The 14,765-nt window shown below is 37.5% G+C and overlaps 1 protein-coding gene and 1 long non-coding RNA gene across 20 annotated transcripts in view; one reads left to right on the top strand and one right to left on the bottom strand.

Moving 5' to 3' along the window:
* The window catches only part of LOC128932316 (uncharacterized), a 455,935-nt gene that overhangs the window by 119,600 nt on the left and 321,570 nt on the right, over positions 1–14,765 (top strand). For 16 of the 19 annotated variants that reach the window (XR_013536601.1, XR_013536602.1, XR_013536600.1 and 13 more), the window contains 2 exons: positions 472–590; positions 1,509–1,714. The gene's annotated coding sequence lies outside the window, so the exon portion shown is untranslated. The remainder of the gene's footprint in view (positions 1–471; positions 591–1,508; positions 1,715–14,765) is intronic. The other 3 variants (XR_013536612.1, XR_013536610.1, XR_013536611.1) reach the window with 2 other exon arrangements.
* The window catches only part of LOC118154463 (uncharacterized), a 36,517-nt gene continuing 29,157 nt past the window's right edge, over positions 7,406–14,765 (bottom strand). Inside the window, exons 4-5 of the long non-coding RNA XR_004744354.3 lie at positions 11,282–11,402; positions 7,406–7,524 (exon numbers count right to left, since the gene is read on the bottom strand). This is a non-coding gene — a long non-coding RNA (uncharacterized LOC118154463). The remainder of the gene's footprint in view (positions 7,525–11,281; positions 11,403–14,765) is intronic.

Raw genomic sequence — 14,765 nt, 5'->3', positions numbered from 1 at the left:
TTGTTGGAGTTAAATGCTACCTCTATTTTGGGAAAACTCTCCAGTTAATGAAGATTTCTGGAGTTGCTCATCATGACTCTTTTGGAAACTGGATGATTAATAATAGCAAGAAGTAGAGTGAGGGTGCCAGGCTGTCTTCTGGTCCTGGCTGCCTGAGAGTACTGCATGAGGTAGAAATCGGTAGACTATTCTTTGATTGTTCTATTCAAAGCTAGTTGTAATGTACTCAGGTTTTGTGTGGGCAGGAAAAACATGTCAGAGAGAGACAAATAATCAAAATATTGAATCATAGAAATATTGCACGTGGGCTAGCTGGGGCAACCCGTTTTAGATTGCAAGGGAAAACTGGTGAATGGAGTTAGCACAGAGGACAGCTGCATTGCTAAGTTTGCGGTTTCTCCTGAGCTGAAGCAGGAGGAAAGATTTAGCAGCTGTTTGTCATGGCAGAAAATCATCTCTGGTTGTTTGCAGGGCCGAGGATTGGAGTCAGGAAGACACAGCCAATTTCAGACGAGAAAACCTGACCTGCATTGCGTGGAGCTGTGTTTGCCTGATGAACCCGTTATAACTCCATCCACCTTCACTCCAAGGTAAAAATCTTTGCAATTCAAGAAAACAAAAGTAAAAATTAGAACTTAGTCCTAGCAAGTTGGAAGGTGGTTCAACTACATAGACCTGTAGGAATTGTCTTTTCTTACAGTCTTCCTTAAAATTTTCTGTAGATTCCTGACACGTCTTTTCCCCTAAGATGAGCTGGGAGTCAACTCTTTTCAGTGCAAAGGAATGATCCTCAGCCTTGTGCAAAGCTCTGGACACAGCCTTCAGTGGCATTGACCTCACATGACCTGGGTCCAGATTCTCTTTTGCCTCTCACAGTTGTGTGAACTTAGGCATGTTACTTGATTTCCTTTTTTTTTTTCTTTCATTTTCTTTATCTGAAAGCCAAAATAATTGTATTAGCTTCATGAAGCTGGCATGGGGATTTAAAGACACTGACTGAGAAAAATATATGTCCAGTTCTCAGCCACGGTTACCATATTGTATGTTCCCCATACTATTTCTCTTTTGATGGCTTTCTGGATATAGCCCACATTTCTAATTTACCTCAGGTTTACATGATTGGAATCACTTTGTTCCTTTAGACAACTGTTTTGGGATATATATTTTTTAATCTCCAATAGAACTAAGTGGAGAATAACCTAGAACACCTGTATGAGGTACAAGTTATCCTCTCATATCTGTCCTGATGATCCCCAGGGTCTATGCAAGGCATCATCTTGAAAAGCAGAGGCAGTGCCTGCCGTGGGCTCACCTAACAGCTGAGATCCCAGAGCGTTCCGTAGCTTACTGATCTGTAACTACACATTGCTAATCTGTAAAGTGAGAACGTTCCACGGTGTAACTCCTAAGCTAAAATCCTCTTACACATCAAGAAAATAGAATAAGCAATCTATCAACATGTTACCATCTCTAGGTGGAATCAAGCTTTCTCCTGCTTGTTTCTTCAGGTGGTACCTTCTTGTGCCTTCAGGTAGTCTGAATTTTTAGAACACTGTGAACATGGACTTTTACTTGGTATTCCGTATCTGGAGTGTCAGCAAGTCATTCTGAGGTGGGAGAGTTCCCTTGACCCCTCGCGGGACTTGCAACAGAGTGTGAATTGTTTACCTGGCCACCCTGCACTGGAACCCCTGGTGGGAGAAGGCGGACTCAGGTGAGCAGGTACCAGGGCCAAGCTGAGTGCTTTTGGGCTCCGGCCCCGAGGCAGCATCCAGGGGTGTGTTACGATAAATGCTGTTTTAGCAGTGGCCATCCACTGATGACTAAGCACTAACTAGCCCAGTGGGGAGTCAAGGCGACAGCCTTTTACACCCTGCCCTCTTGGTACCCGAGTTCCTGTTTGGCATCCAGGGAGAATCAGGTGGTATGATTGGTTTGAAATGCGTACGGAGAATTTTATTAAGCTATGGAAATGGCTTTCAGTGGAAGGGGAGCTGGAAAGGCGATGGTGCCGGAACCTTTCCTGAAGCCGGCCTGCTTGGCCTAGGTTCCTCTCTGAAGTTGTGCCCTTTGAAGTTAAGCTGCGTCTGTGTGTAGTTTCCAGTGCTCAGTTGCTTTTTCTCTCAATGTTCAGCCGCTTGTCTCTCTGCCAGCTGAGGTCTGGGGTTTATGTGAGCACGGGATGGAGGAGCAGAGAAGGCCAAAATGTAACTTTTAGGCAGGAAAACAGAGATAACGCTTCTCATTTAGGGACATGGTTTCCAGGCTTGAGGGTGGGGCCTTTGCCAGGAACCACTCTCTTCTACCCGGTATTTCCCTGCCTCCTGCCCATGTCAATTCCTGTCAAGACTTCCTCGAGGCGGGTAGATCACGAGGTCAACAGATCAAGACAATCCTGGTCAACATGGTGAAACCCCGTCTCTACTAAACATACAAAAAATTAGCTGGGCATGGTGGCACGTGCCTGTAATCCCAGCTACTCAGGAGGCTGAGGCAGGAGAATTGCCTGAACCCAGGAGGCGGAGGTTGCGGTGAGCCGAGAGAGGGCCATTGCACTCCAGCCTGGGTAACAAGAGCGAAACTCCGTCTCAAAAAAAGAAAGAAAGAAAGAAAGAGATCCCCGATCCACCCACTTCCTAGCCTCATAGGCAGTGTCCCTCTGGATTGGCAGAGCTGCCTTTCACCTGGGATTTGCGTTTTCACTGTTGCCTGTTAACAGCCTTACTCTCACCAAAGCAGAAGATCACGATTGTCTAAAACAGAGATTCGATTTTGTGACTGCAGATACAAAGCCTTTGCATGGCGTCTTGTTTCTTTCCTTGAGGTCTAAACCTCTTACTGAGTCCAGAGAGCTTTGCATTGTCTTTCTTTTTGTTCATCTTTATCTCCAGTCCCTCTCCACTCAGACTTTTCTCTGGCCATATCAAACTCTTTGGTTTCACTTACATGCCAAGCTCTGTTTGTCTTCAGAACTTTGTCTTGTAATTCTTTGTCTGGAAGAGGCTTGCTCATTGTCATCCCTCTAAATATCACATCCCCAGAGACTTGTTTCTGGACTATCCTATGAAAATGAGCACGCTATTACTCTGTTTTGGTTTCTTTATATGATTTATCACTTTTCCCATTATATTAGAATGATTTTTAAAAACCACTTGAATAAGCCATTAACCATTAAAGAAACTAAGTAACCAAAATCTTTAAATTCAGATTCTTTTAGAGGTAACTTTTTAAAAAAATTAGATGGTTCTGGGGTATGCGTGGGGTTTGTCACATAGGTATACACATGCCATGGTAGTGGTTTGCTGCATCCATCACCTCGTCATCTACATTAGGTATTTCTCCTAATGCTATCCATCCCCAATCCCCTGCCCCCTGCTATTCCTCCCCTAGCCCCAACCCCCTAGGCCCCAGTGTGTGATGTTCCCCTCCCTGTGTCCACGTGTTCTCATTGTTCAGCACCCACTTATGAGTGAGAACATGTGGTGTTTGGTTTTCTGTTCTTGTGTCAGTTTTCTGAGAATGATGGTTTCCAGATTCATCCATGTCCCTGCAAAGAACATTAATTCATCCTTTTGTATGGCTGCATAGTATTCCATGGTGTATATGTGCCACATTTGCTTTATCCAGTCTATCATTGATGGGCATTTGGGTTGGTTCCAAGTCTTTGCTATTGTAAACAGTGCTGCAGTGAACATATGTGTGCATGTGTCTTTATAACAGAATGATTTATAATCCTTTGGGTATATATCCAGTAATAGGATTGCTGGGTCAAATGGGATTTCTACTTCTAGATTCTTAAGGAATCACCACAGTGTCTTCTACAATGGTGCACTAATTTACGTTTCCACCAACAGTGTAAAAGCATTCCTGTGTCTCCACATTGTCTCCTGATCTTATAATGATTGCCTTCTAACTGGTATGAGGTGGTATCTCAATGTGGTTTTGATTTGCATTTCTCTAATGACCAGTGATGAGGAGTTTTTTTTCATATGTTTGTTGGCTGTACAAATGTCTTCTTTTGAAAAGTGTGTGTTCATATTCTTTGCCCAGTTTTGATGGGGTTATTTGTTTTTTTCTTGTAAATTTGTTTAACTTCTCTGTAGATTCTGCAAAGTAGCTGTTTGTCAGATGGGTAGATTGCAAGAGTTTTTTCCATTTCACTCTATTGATAGTTTCTTTTGCTGTGCAGAAGCCCTTAAGTTTGATTAGATCCCATTTGTCTATTTTGGCTTTTGTTGCCATTGTTTTTGATGTTTTAGGCATGAAGTCCTTGCCCATGCCTATGTCCTGAATGGTATTGCCTAGGTTTTCTTCTGGGGCTTTTATGGTATTAGGCTTCATGTTTAAATCTTTAATCCATCTAGAGTTAATTTTTATATAATGTATAAGGAAGGGATCCAGTTTCATCTTTATGTACAAGGCTAGCCAGTTTCCCCACCACCATTTATTAAAGAGGGAATCCTTTCCCCATTGCTTGTTTTTGTCAGGTTTGCCAAAGATCAGATGGTTGTAGTTGTGTGACATAATTTCTGAGGCCTCTATTCTGTTCCATTGGTCTATATCTCTGTTTTAGTACCAGTACTGTGCTGTTTTGATTACAGTAGCCTTGTACTATAGTTTGAAATCAGGTCACATGATGCCTCCAGCTTTTTTGTTTTGTTTTGTTTTTGTTTTTTGCTATGTGGGCTATCTTTTGGTTCTGTATAAAGTTTAAGGTGCTTTTTTCCAATTCTGTGAAGAAAGTCGTTGGTAGCTTGATGGGGATAGCATTGAATCTATAAATTACTTTGGGCAGTATGGCCATTTTCATGATATTGATTCTCCCTATCCATGAGCATGAAAAGTTTTTCCATCTGTTTGTGTCCTCTTATTTCCTTGAGCAGTGGTTTGCAGTTCTTCTTGAAGAGGTCCTTCACATCCCTTGTTAGTTGTATTCCTGGGTATGTTATTCTTTTTATGTCAATTGTGAATGGGAGTTCACTCATGATTTGGCTCTCTGTTTGTCTATTATTGGTACATAGGAATGCTTGTGATTTTTGCACATTGATTTTGTATCCTGAGACTTTGCTGAAGTTGCCTATCAGCTTAGGAGATTTGGGGCTGAGACTATGGAGATTTCTAAATATACAATCATGTCATCTGCAAACAGGAACAATTTGACCTCCTCTTTTCCTATTCGAATACCCTTTATTTCTTTCTCTTGCCTGATGGCCCTAGCCAGAACTTCCAATATTATGTTGAATAGGAGTGGTGAGAGAAGGCATCCTTGTCTTCTGCCAGTTTTCAAAGGGAATGCTTCCAGTTTTTGCCCATTCAGTATTATATTGGCTGTGGGTTTGTCATAAATAGCTTGTATCATTTTGAGATATGATTCATCACAGTGTCTGGAGGGAAATTTATAGCACTAAATGCCCACCAGAGAAGCAAGGAAAGATATAACGTCAACACCCTAATGTTACAATTAAAAGAACTAGAGGAGCAAGATCAAACAAATTCAAAAGCTAGCAGAAGGCAAGAAATAACTAAGATCAAAGCAAAATTGAAGGAGATAGAGACATAAAAAACCCTTCAAAAAAGCAATAAATCCAGGAGCTGTTTTTTTTAAAGACCAACAAAATAGATAGACCACTAACCAGAATAATAAAAAAGAAAAGAAAGAAGATTCAAGTAGATGCAATAAAGAATGATAGAGGATTTCACCACTGATCCCACATAAATATAAATTACCATCAGAGATTACTACAAATACCTCTATGCAGATAATCCAGTAAATCTAGAAGAAATAGATAAATTCCTAGACACTTACACCCTCCCAAGACTAAACCATGAAGAAGTTGAATTCCTGAACTGACCTATAGCAAGGTCTGAAGTTGAGGCAGCAATTAATAGCCTACCAACCAAAAAAAGTCCAGGACCAAATGGGTTCACAGCTGATTTCTACCAGAGGTACAAAGAGGAGCTGGTACCATTCCTTCTGAAACCATTCCAAACATACAAAAAGAGGGAATCCTCCCTAACTCATTTTATGAGACCAACATTATCCTGATACCAAAACCTGGCAGAAACACAACTAAAAAAGAAAATTTCAGGCCAATTTCCATGATGAATATTGATGCAAAAATCTTCAATAAAATACTGACAAACTGAATCCAATAGCACATGAAGAAACTTATCCATCACGATCAAGTTGGCTTCATCCCATGGATGCAAGGCTGGTTCAACATCTGCAAACCTATAAATATAATTGATCACATAAACAGAACCAAAGACAAAAACCACATGATTATCTCAATAGATACAGAGAAGGCCTTTGACAAAATTCAACATCCCTTGATGTTAGAGGTAACTTTTATAAAATCATCAGGCTATAGATCATTTCTAGCCTACACAAACTTCTTAAGATAATGAAATGGAGAAGGTACAACAATTATTTCTATGAAGCTAGTACAAAATAAATCTCTTAAGCAGAGGATAAGAAAAAATTAAAAGCCAATCTCATATACTGAATATGAAAGTAAAAATCCTAATAATAGATTAGCAAGACTGGAACCCAATTGCATATGTATTTACACAGACATATCTAGCTAGCTATCTTCTAACTTTTTTTCTGTCAGATCTTAGGAGGTCTAACTTTATAATAATGTAGTCCAAAAATATATTTATAAGATAAAAAGATTAAATTGGTACATTTGAGTATAATAAAATATAAAAAAAATCCTACTTATCTTCAGTGAAAATGCTTTATAAAAAGGTAAGAAGCACAGTCTGCAGTTCAGGAAAGGACATATCATCATTAGTGGCAGTAATTTATGAAGAACATCTACAATTCAATAAGAAAAAGCAAGCAGCCAAATAAACAATTTAGCAAAAGACATAAACATGTAATTCCCATGAAATAACACATACATGGCCAATAGCTATCACAATAAATGTTTAAGCTTACTAACAAATAGAAAATGCAAAATAAAATATTGAGATGGCATTCTAGTGACTGGTAAAATCTTAAAGTTATAAAAATAACAAGAGTTGGTGAGAATGTGGGGAAGTAAACTCAGATTTTCAGTGAATGAGTAAATTGGTCCTACTACTTACAAAGCAATGGGACAATATCTAGTGAAACTGAAAATGTCTATAGGCTTTGGTTTAATATTTCTAAATCTTCGAGAAACTGTTGCATTTATGTGAAAGGAGATGGGTACAAGAATGTTACAAATAAACTTTGAAAAGTACCTAAATGTCCATGAAATGTGATTAAGTAAACAAATTTCTAATTAGGAATACTACACAGTAGTTACAATTAATGATTTAGAACTAAATTTATCAACATGGACTTTGGAAAAATAAACTATAACATTAAGCCAAAAAAGCAAATTATTCAATAACGTGAATGTTATTTTACCTTTGATAAAATCGTTAATACATACAATACAATAGTATATATGTTTTATGAATATGTGTATATATGTGGCAAAAGGACTTGCCTGAGAATTACAAGCGCAGTATTCAGGAGAGGAGTTTGCATCCCTGGTGAGGGAAAATGGGAGGATGTAATTAGAAAGAGAAACATAGGGAGTTCCAACTTTATCTGCAGTGTTTTATAACTCAATGTCAGAAGCAATGTAGTGAAATGCTAATATTTTATAAAGTAAAAAGCTGTGAGGTAGGTACACAGACTTTCATTATATTAGTCTTTATAACATTCTGTATAAAGTATTTTATAATATAAATACATAAAGTTTTCTTCAGATCTTTGTTAAAATATGCATTTGTTTCCACCCCAACTCCTCCACGTTTTCATCTAATTTTAAATTAAATATAAACTGTTTATTTCTGGAAAAAAGAAAAATAATACTAACAAACTCAAACTAGAAAAGTAGCATTCACATTTCTTTGAAACAGTACACGTATAGTTTCTTCCAAAAGTTATGCCATATGTCTATAGTTTTAAATTTTGGATACTAAATGAATTTTTGTATCCAAAATACTAAATGTTTCACCCTGTTGTTTATTTCAGAACTTTTTTTTTGATTCGGTGTTTGTCATTTTGCTCAAATATTCATGTTAAGACTTCATCTTTTTTTTTTTTTTTTTTTTTTTTGAGATGGAGTTTCGTGCTTGTTACCCAGGCTGGAGTGCAATGGCGCAATCTCGGCTCACCGCAACCTCCGCCTCCTGGGTTCAGGCAATTCTCCTGCCTCAGCCTCCTGAGTAGCTGGGGCACACGCCACCATGCTCAGCTTCAGCTACTCTGATATAAGCAACAGAAAACAGAGTTAAACATATATTAAAGACAACATTTTTCTGTGGAGTAGGCTTGGGTTCATGATCTCAAAATTATAAAATATTTATATAACTTTTAACTACTGCAAGCAGAGTATCTAAAAAATAGGTCTTCCCCAACCAAAATACCCTGGGAATGGAGGACTAGCTGACAGACTACCTCTGGTCTCTGTGTTTTTCCTGAAGGCTTTGCTCAGCAGATATGGCCAGCTGATGGTTTCAACTGTCAATACACTATGCTTCTTGAAAGTAGTTTGTCACACAACATCACTGAAACTTGGAAGAAATACTATTTGAATTCAAAACCAACCCAATGTAAATAACTTATCAAATTCTCACTTGTATCCCATGCTATCTCCTCATAGGGACATAGAAACAGCCTGTCAGGCTAGGGTGCACAGTGGAAAACAGCATACCCTAACTCCATAGTAGGGTTTTTCTTCATTCATCTGCCTTGACCTATAAGCACATATATGCCACAAAGTGTACTTTCCCTTTCAATAAACAACAGAGGGCTCTTTAGACTCTTGGAGGAGAGGTTACATTTTACTAAAGTAGTCAAGCTATAGTTTTAGCCAAATCAGGTTCCCTGATACACATAGTATTTACTATTCCCAAAGTGAGACTGCTACTGGTAAAGCCAGATTAGTGTTAGGATTTCCTGACTTATGCTCTGGGTCTCGATTTTCTTAGCATTGCAGTCTCATCAATGAGGCAGAAATTATATACCAAAGCCACAGCAATTGTGGGAGAAAACAAACAAGACAAAAGTATAATGTTCCTCAAAAGAGGGTGCATGGTCAACAGAGAGGACCATATGGTCGTCATGTCATCACATCATCACATCACATCACATCACACCACACCACACCACACCACACCACACCACACCACACCACACCACACAGAGCCTTGACTAGGGCCAACCCAAAAACCAATCTCTTTAGTTGCCCAAGCAATAGCCACCAGAACCTCTACTGGCACATCTCATTCCTACATTCAGAGCCTGTAGAAACTGAAATGGCTCCTTCCTTTAGAGGATGAGAAGAGCAGGAGAGAAAAGTGTGGCAGGAAAGAATCACATGCTAATTTTCCTGAATTTTTTATTGAGATTTGATTGCAGAGAATCTTTTCTTTATTATTTGTTTATTTACTTTTTAATTATACTTTAAGTTCTGGGGTACATGTGCAGAACATGTAGGTTTGTCACATAGGTATACACATGTCATGGTGGTTTGCTGCACGCATCAACCCATCATCTACATTAGTTATTTCTCCTAATGCTATCCCTCCCCTAGCCCCCCACCCTCCAACAGGCCCCAGTGTGTGATCTTCCCCTCCCTGTGTTCACGTGTTCTTGTTGTTCAACTGCCACTTATAAGTGAGAACATGTGGGATCTGGTTTTCCGTTTTCGTGTTAGTTTGCTGAGAATGATGGTTTGCAGCTTCATCCATGTCCCTGCAAAGGATATGAACTCATCCTTTTTATGGCGCATAGTACTCCATGGTGTATATGTGCCACATTTTCTTTATCCAGTCTATCATTGATGGGCATTTGGGTTGGTTCCAAGTCTTGGGAAAACTGGTTAACCATAAGCAGAAAACTGAAACTGGACCCCTTCCTTACATCTTATACAAAAATTAACTCAAGATGGATTAAAGCTTAAATGTAAGACCTAGTACCATAAAAACCCTAGAAGAAAACCTAGGAAATAATATTCAAGACATAGGCATGGTCAAATACTTCATAACTAAAACACCAAATGCAGTGGCAACAGAAGCCAAAATTGACAAATGGGATCTAATTAAACTTAAGAGCTTCTGCACAGCAAAAGAAACGGTCATCAGAGTGAACAGGCAACCTACAGAAAGGGAGAAAATTTTTGCAGTCTATCCATCTGACAAAAGGCTAATATCCAGAATCTACAAAGAACTTAAACAAATTTACAAGAAAAAAACCAAACAACCCCGTCAAAAAATGGCTAAAGGATATGATTGCAGAGAATCTTACCTTGCATGAACGAATAGGATAATTCACTAGTGTAATTTTGCTACCCAGGAGACATCTTCAACCAACATACCGCCATTCATGAGATTTTTTATGAAATCCCTGGGGAAAATGCACATATACATTGCTACAAGGACATTTAATATCTTAGAAGCGGAGGATCGCTCATCTTTCAATCTGTTCCATTATTGTATAGCTCTATGATCTGTCTCTAATACATTTTTCCCAGAAATATACTTTAGTATCTTAAACTTTCCAAAATCCATTTGATGTCCAGACATTCTTTTTCAATCATCAAATAACGAGTCTCTGGGGAAAAGACTTTTCCTCCCGATGTGCCCACTAGGTTGTTCTTGACTGGCTGGTTTCTGCACCAGTAGTGCTCTGGATCTCACCTGTACTTTGAAAGACTTCCTAAAGTCACATCTAATTAACACTGGCTCTGTATATAAAAAGGCTTTGTTATGACTTTTTATACTCAAAGCAAGTTTTTTTTTTAAAGATCTTTCCAATCTATTAAATACATTGTAAATATGACAAGGCCTACTATCAAAAATATGCATATTACGTAAGCCCCTAAGTGTCCCTTCACCTTGTTTCTTTTGGTATTTTTCTCCACTTACTTGCAATTCATCCTGTTTTTAATGAGCTTTCACCAATTCAAAAATCAAATACTTTTGCAATGTGTATTTTTATTACAGAAAAGCAGACTTTTACATCCATCAGAATCCAATTTTAAGGAACCAGATTATATCAGTTGTTTAATATCTTTCTCAGAATTCCTGTTGAAATGTTGTATTTATGTATCTGAAAACATCATCATAGTTTTTAAGAAAACTCTATAGTTGCTTGAATTTGAATAAGAGCCTGAGCAAAAGTAAAACTTGGGGAAATAAAATGAGAGGAAAAAAAAAAACCATTTAAAAGCTTCTTATGAGGAACTCCTTATCCACTAAATCACATGAATAAACCTGGATTCCTTAAGTATCTTACCAGCTATTCCTCATTAACCAGATCTTCAAATCTGTCATTCACATGGCTGCCCCAGTTATCTTCCTAAAACCTAGTCAATTGACATTTCTTCCCTCCATCACAGTCTTCAGGGGCTGACAGCCTGCAGTATAAAGTCACAATGCATTAAAATGACGCTTAAGACCTCTGCGATCTAGTCCCAAACTGGTCTGGCCTCACTTTCCACCCCATTTTATTAATTTCACAACTAGCATTCTCTCTCCTCACTGCAGAGAGTGCACATTCATACCTCGGTGCCTTTCCCCATAATGTTTCTAAAATTCCCATGTGCAAACACTACTGATTTATGGAGACTTTTGGCTGCTGTGGTCAGACCAGTTCCTCCGTATTTTGCTTCAACCGTAAGATGTTTGAGCTCTTTTGAGACAGATTTTGTTTTACCTTCTGCTGTAGTACTGATTTGTGGTTGCCTCATTGCAAAGTAAATGCTCTGAAAAGAAAATTAGTATCATACTCAGCTTTGTGTTCTGCCAATACTTGGGACAGTGCCATTTTGAGAATAGGTCCCCAATGCTTGTCTGTTGCGTGATTCAGAAATGATAGCCCTTACTCAGAACTCTTCAGCTCTATTGGAGTTAACATCATTCTGAAAAGTGATCTTTTTTATTTTCGTGTTCATGTTCATTCTTCCTACCTGTTGAAGAACTCTTAATAATGAACTATCCAGTTATCAGTAAAGCTATGTGACCATCATAGAGTCCTACCAAAACTAGGGTGACATTCAGTGACTGGAGCACAGAGATGGGTCTAACAGAAGGAAATGATTGTTGGATAAGTGTATTAAATGCATAGTTGAATAGCTGGATGTGGTGGCTCACACTTGTAATCCCAGCACTTTGGGAGACCAAAACGGGAGCATGGCTTGAGGCCAGGAGTTCAACACCAGCCTGGGAAGCAAAGTGATACCCCATCTCCATTTAATTTAAAACAAATTAATGAAATAATTATAAAAATAAATAAACACATGCATACATACATAGTTTGATTGTGGTCTACAGACCAACAGGTGTGAGAAAGTAAAAGTGTCCTTCAATTTTTAAGAAATTGAGGAGGTACTTAGTTGTTCTTAGGTTTTCTTCAAAAAAAACTAACACTCATAGTTTATACCTTTCATAACACCAAATCCCAACATTACCGCTAAGGGTTACATATGACCTTTTCACAGTGTTACAACCTCTTCATCACCAGCAGAAACCAGTGATTACACATCAGTCCCTTAAAGAGTAAGCAGTTGAGTTTAAAACACTGAGTCTCCTCTGTGAGGGTTTCCACCAATTGGTTGGAGATCCAAAATTGATTGGCAGAGAAAGATGCTGTTTGTCATTTCCCTACCCAAGAAACAGTGTATTCATAATTAGGCTAGCCTTCTCCTTTTGTTTGGAGATATTTGATTAATATTATCAAGTAGGTTTATTTTTTCTTTACAAAGTGGACATTTAATTGGATGAAAGAACTGTGAGAAAATGGATTCAGAGGTGCGAAAGTGCCTCTAAGTGTATATACCTAGGCACAGAATCTGGGTCATAAGCCATAGAAACACCCAAGTTTTAAGAGATAAGTGCAAATTATTTAAAATGATGGTACCATTTTATGATCCACAAGCAGAGTATAAAAGTTACCATTTCTTGGTATCCTTGACAACATTTGGCACTTTCAGACTTTTAAACATATGCCAATAAAGTGAGTAAAGTGATATTTAATTGTGGTTTTAATTTGCATATCTCTGATTGTTAATGAGATTGAGTATTAAATAACTGTTTACATACTTTGCCCTTTGTTTCATGGGATATATATATATATATATGTATGTATGTGTGTGTGTGTATATATATATAATAAACTATACTGTATATGACACTTTTCCTTTGATATTTGTGAATAACTTTTAATGCCTTATGACTTGGTAATAATTTCTAAGTTTTGCATATGATAAAAAGTATTGTGTATTTTCAATGTTTTGGAGCATAATTGATATATTCATTAGATAATTCTTTTTAAAAATCTTTTATCTCCTTGCTGAATTTTCATCTACTTGAACTATCAGTTACTGAGGATGTTATGTTACAGATAATAATTACTATGGTAAAATTGCTAAATTCTCATGATTCTTTTTTCTTCACCTTTTTAAGCAATATTGTCAGACACATATGTCATATTTTCTTGGTGAATATATTATATTATTATTACTATTTTTTGAATTTTATTTCTTAAAAGATTATTTCACTGGATTTAACAATTATAGATTACAATATTTACCTCCAGCTCTCTAAAAATGTTATTCTACACTCTTCAGTCTTTCATTTTTGCCGTTGGGAACTTGTAAGCACAAATGGCATGCCTTTGATGGCAATTCATTTAAATAGTTTTCTTCCCGAAGGACATTAAATTCACCCCTTCCCTGTGGGGTTTGTAGTTTACTGCAACGTTTCTCAGTGTCAGTTTCTATTTATCTTGCTTGGGACTCACTGGGCTTCCAGACTGAGGATTCATATATTTAAGGAAATGTATTTAGTCAGACATGATTGCTTCACATATTTCTTTTCTCCCATCCTCTGAATTTTCTTTCTAGAACTATGAGTGCACCTATATTTTTGATTAGACATATATATGATTAGACTCTATCCTCCATATGTTTTTAGTATCACTTTGTATTTTCTGTCTCTTTGAGCAGAATTGAGGGTAAATTATTCAGATCAATCTTCCAGGTCAGCAATTCTTTATTATGTCTTAACTAATATGTAAATAAGTCACGGATTTTCTCCTTTTAATTATTATATTTTTCATGTCTGGAAATTGTGTTTCCTTCTTATTTCACTGGTTATGCTTTCACAGTTATTTGCTCCAAATTCATGACTTCTTTTTGCATTTAAAAATGTGTTAAATGTTCTTGTTTCAAATTATACATCCAGTAATTTCAATGATAAAGTTGTCACAGATCTAGTTTTGTGTATTTTTGTTTCTGCTGACTCTTACTTATAGTGGCTTATTTTCAGGACATAGGCATAGGCAAGGACTTCATGACTAAAACTCCAAAAGCAATGGCAATAAAAGCCAAAATAGACAAATGGGATCTAATTAAACTTAAAAGCTTCTGCACAGCAAAAGAAATAATCATTAGAGTGAACTGGCAACCAACAGAATGGGAAAAAATTTTTGCAAGTGACCCATCAGACAAAGGGCTAATATCCAGAATCTATGGAGAACTTAATAAATTTACAAGAACAAAACGAACAACCCCATCAAAAACTGGGCTAAGGATATGAACAGTCACTTTTCAAAAGAACTCATTTATGCAGCCAACAAACATATGAAACAAATGCTCATCATCACTAGTCATTAGAGAAATGCAAATCAAAACCACATTGAGATACCATCTCATGACAGTTAGAATGGCAATCATTAAAAAATCAGGAGACAACAGATGCTGGAGAGGATGTGGAGAAAT

This window comes from Callithrix jacchus, chromosome 6, assembly GCF_049354715.1.
Source record: "Callithrix jacchus isolate 240 chromosome 6, calJac240_pri, whole genome shotgun sequence".
Classification (NCBI taxonomy): domain Eukaryota; kingdom Metazoa; phylum Chordata; class Mammalia; order Primates; family Cebidae; genus Callithrix; species Callithrix jacchus.
This window is presented reverse-complemented; position numbering and strand designations above follow the sequence as displayed.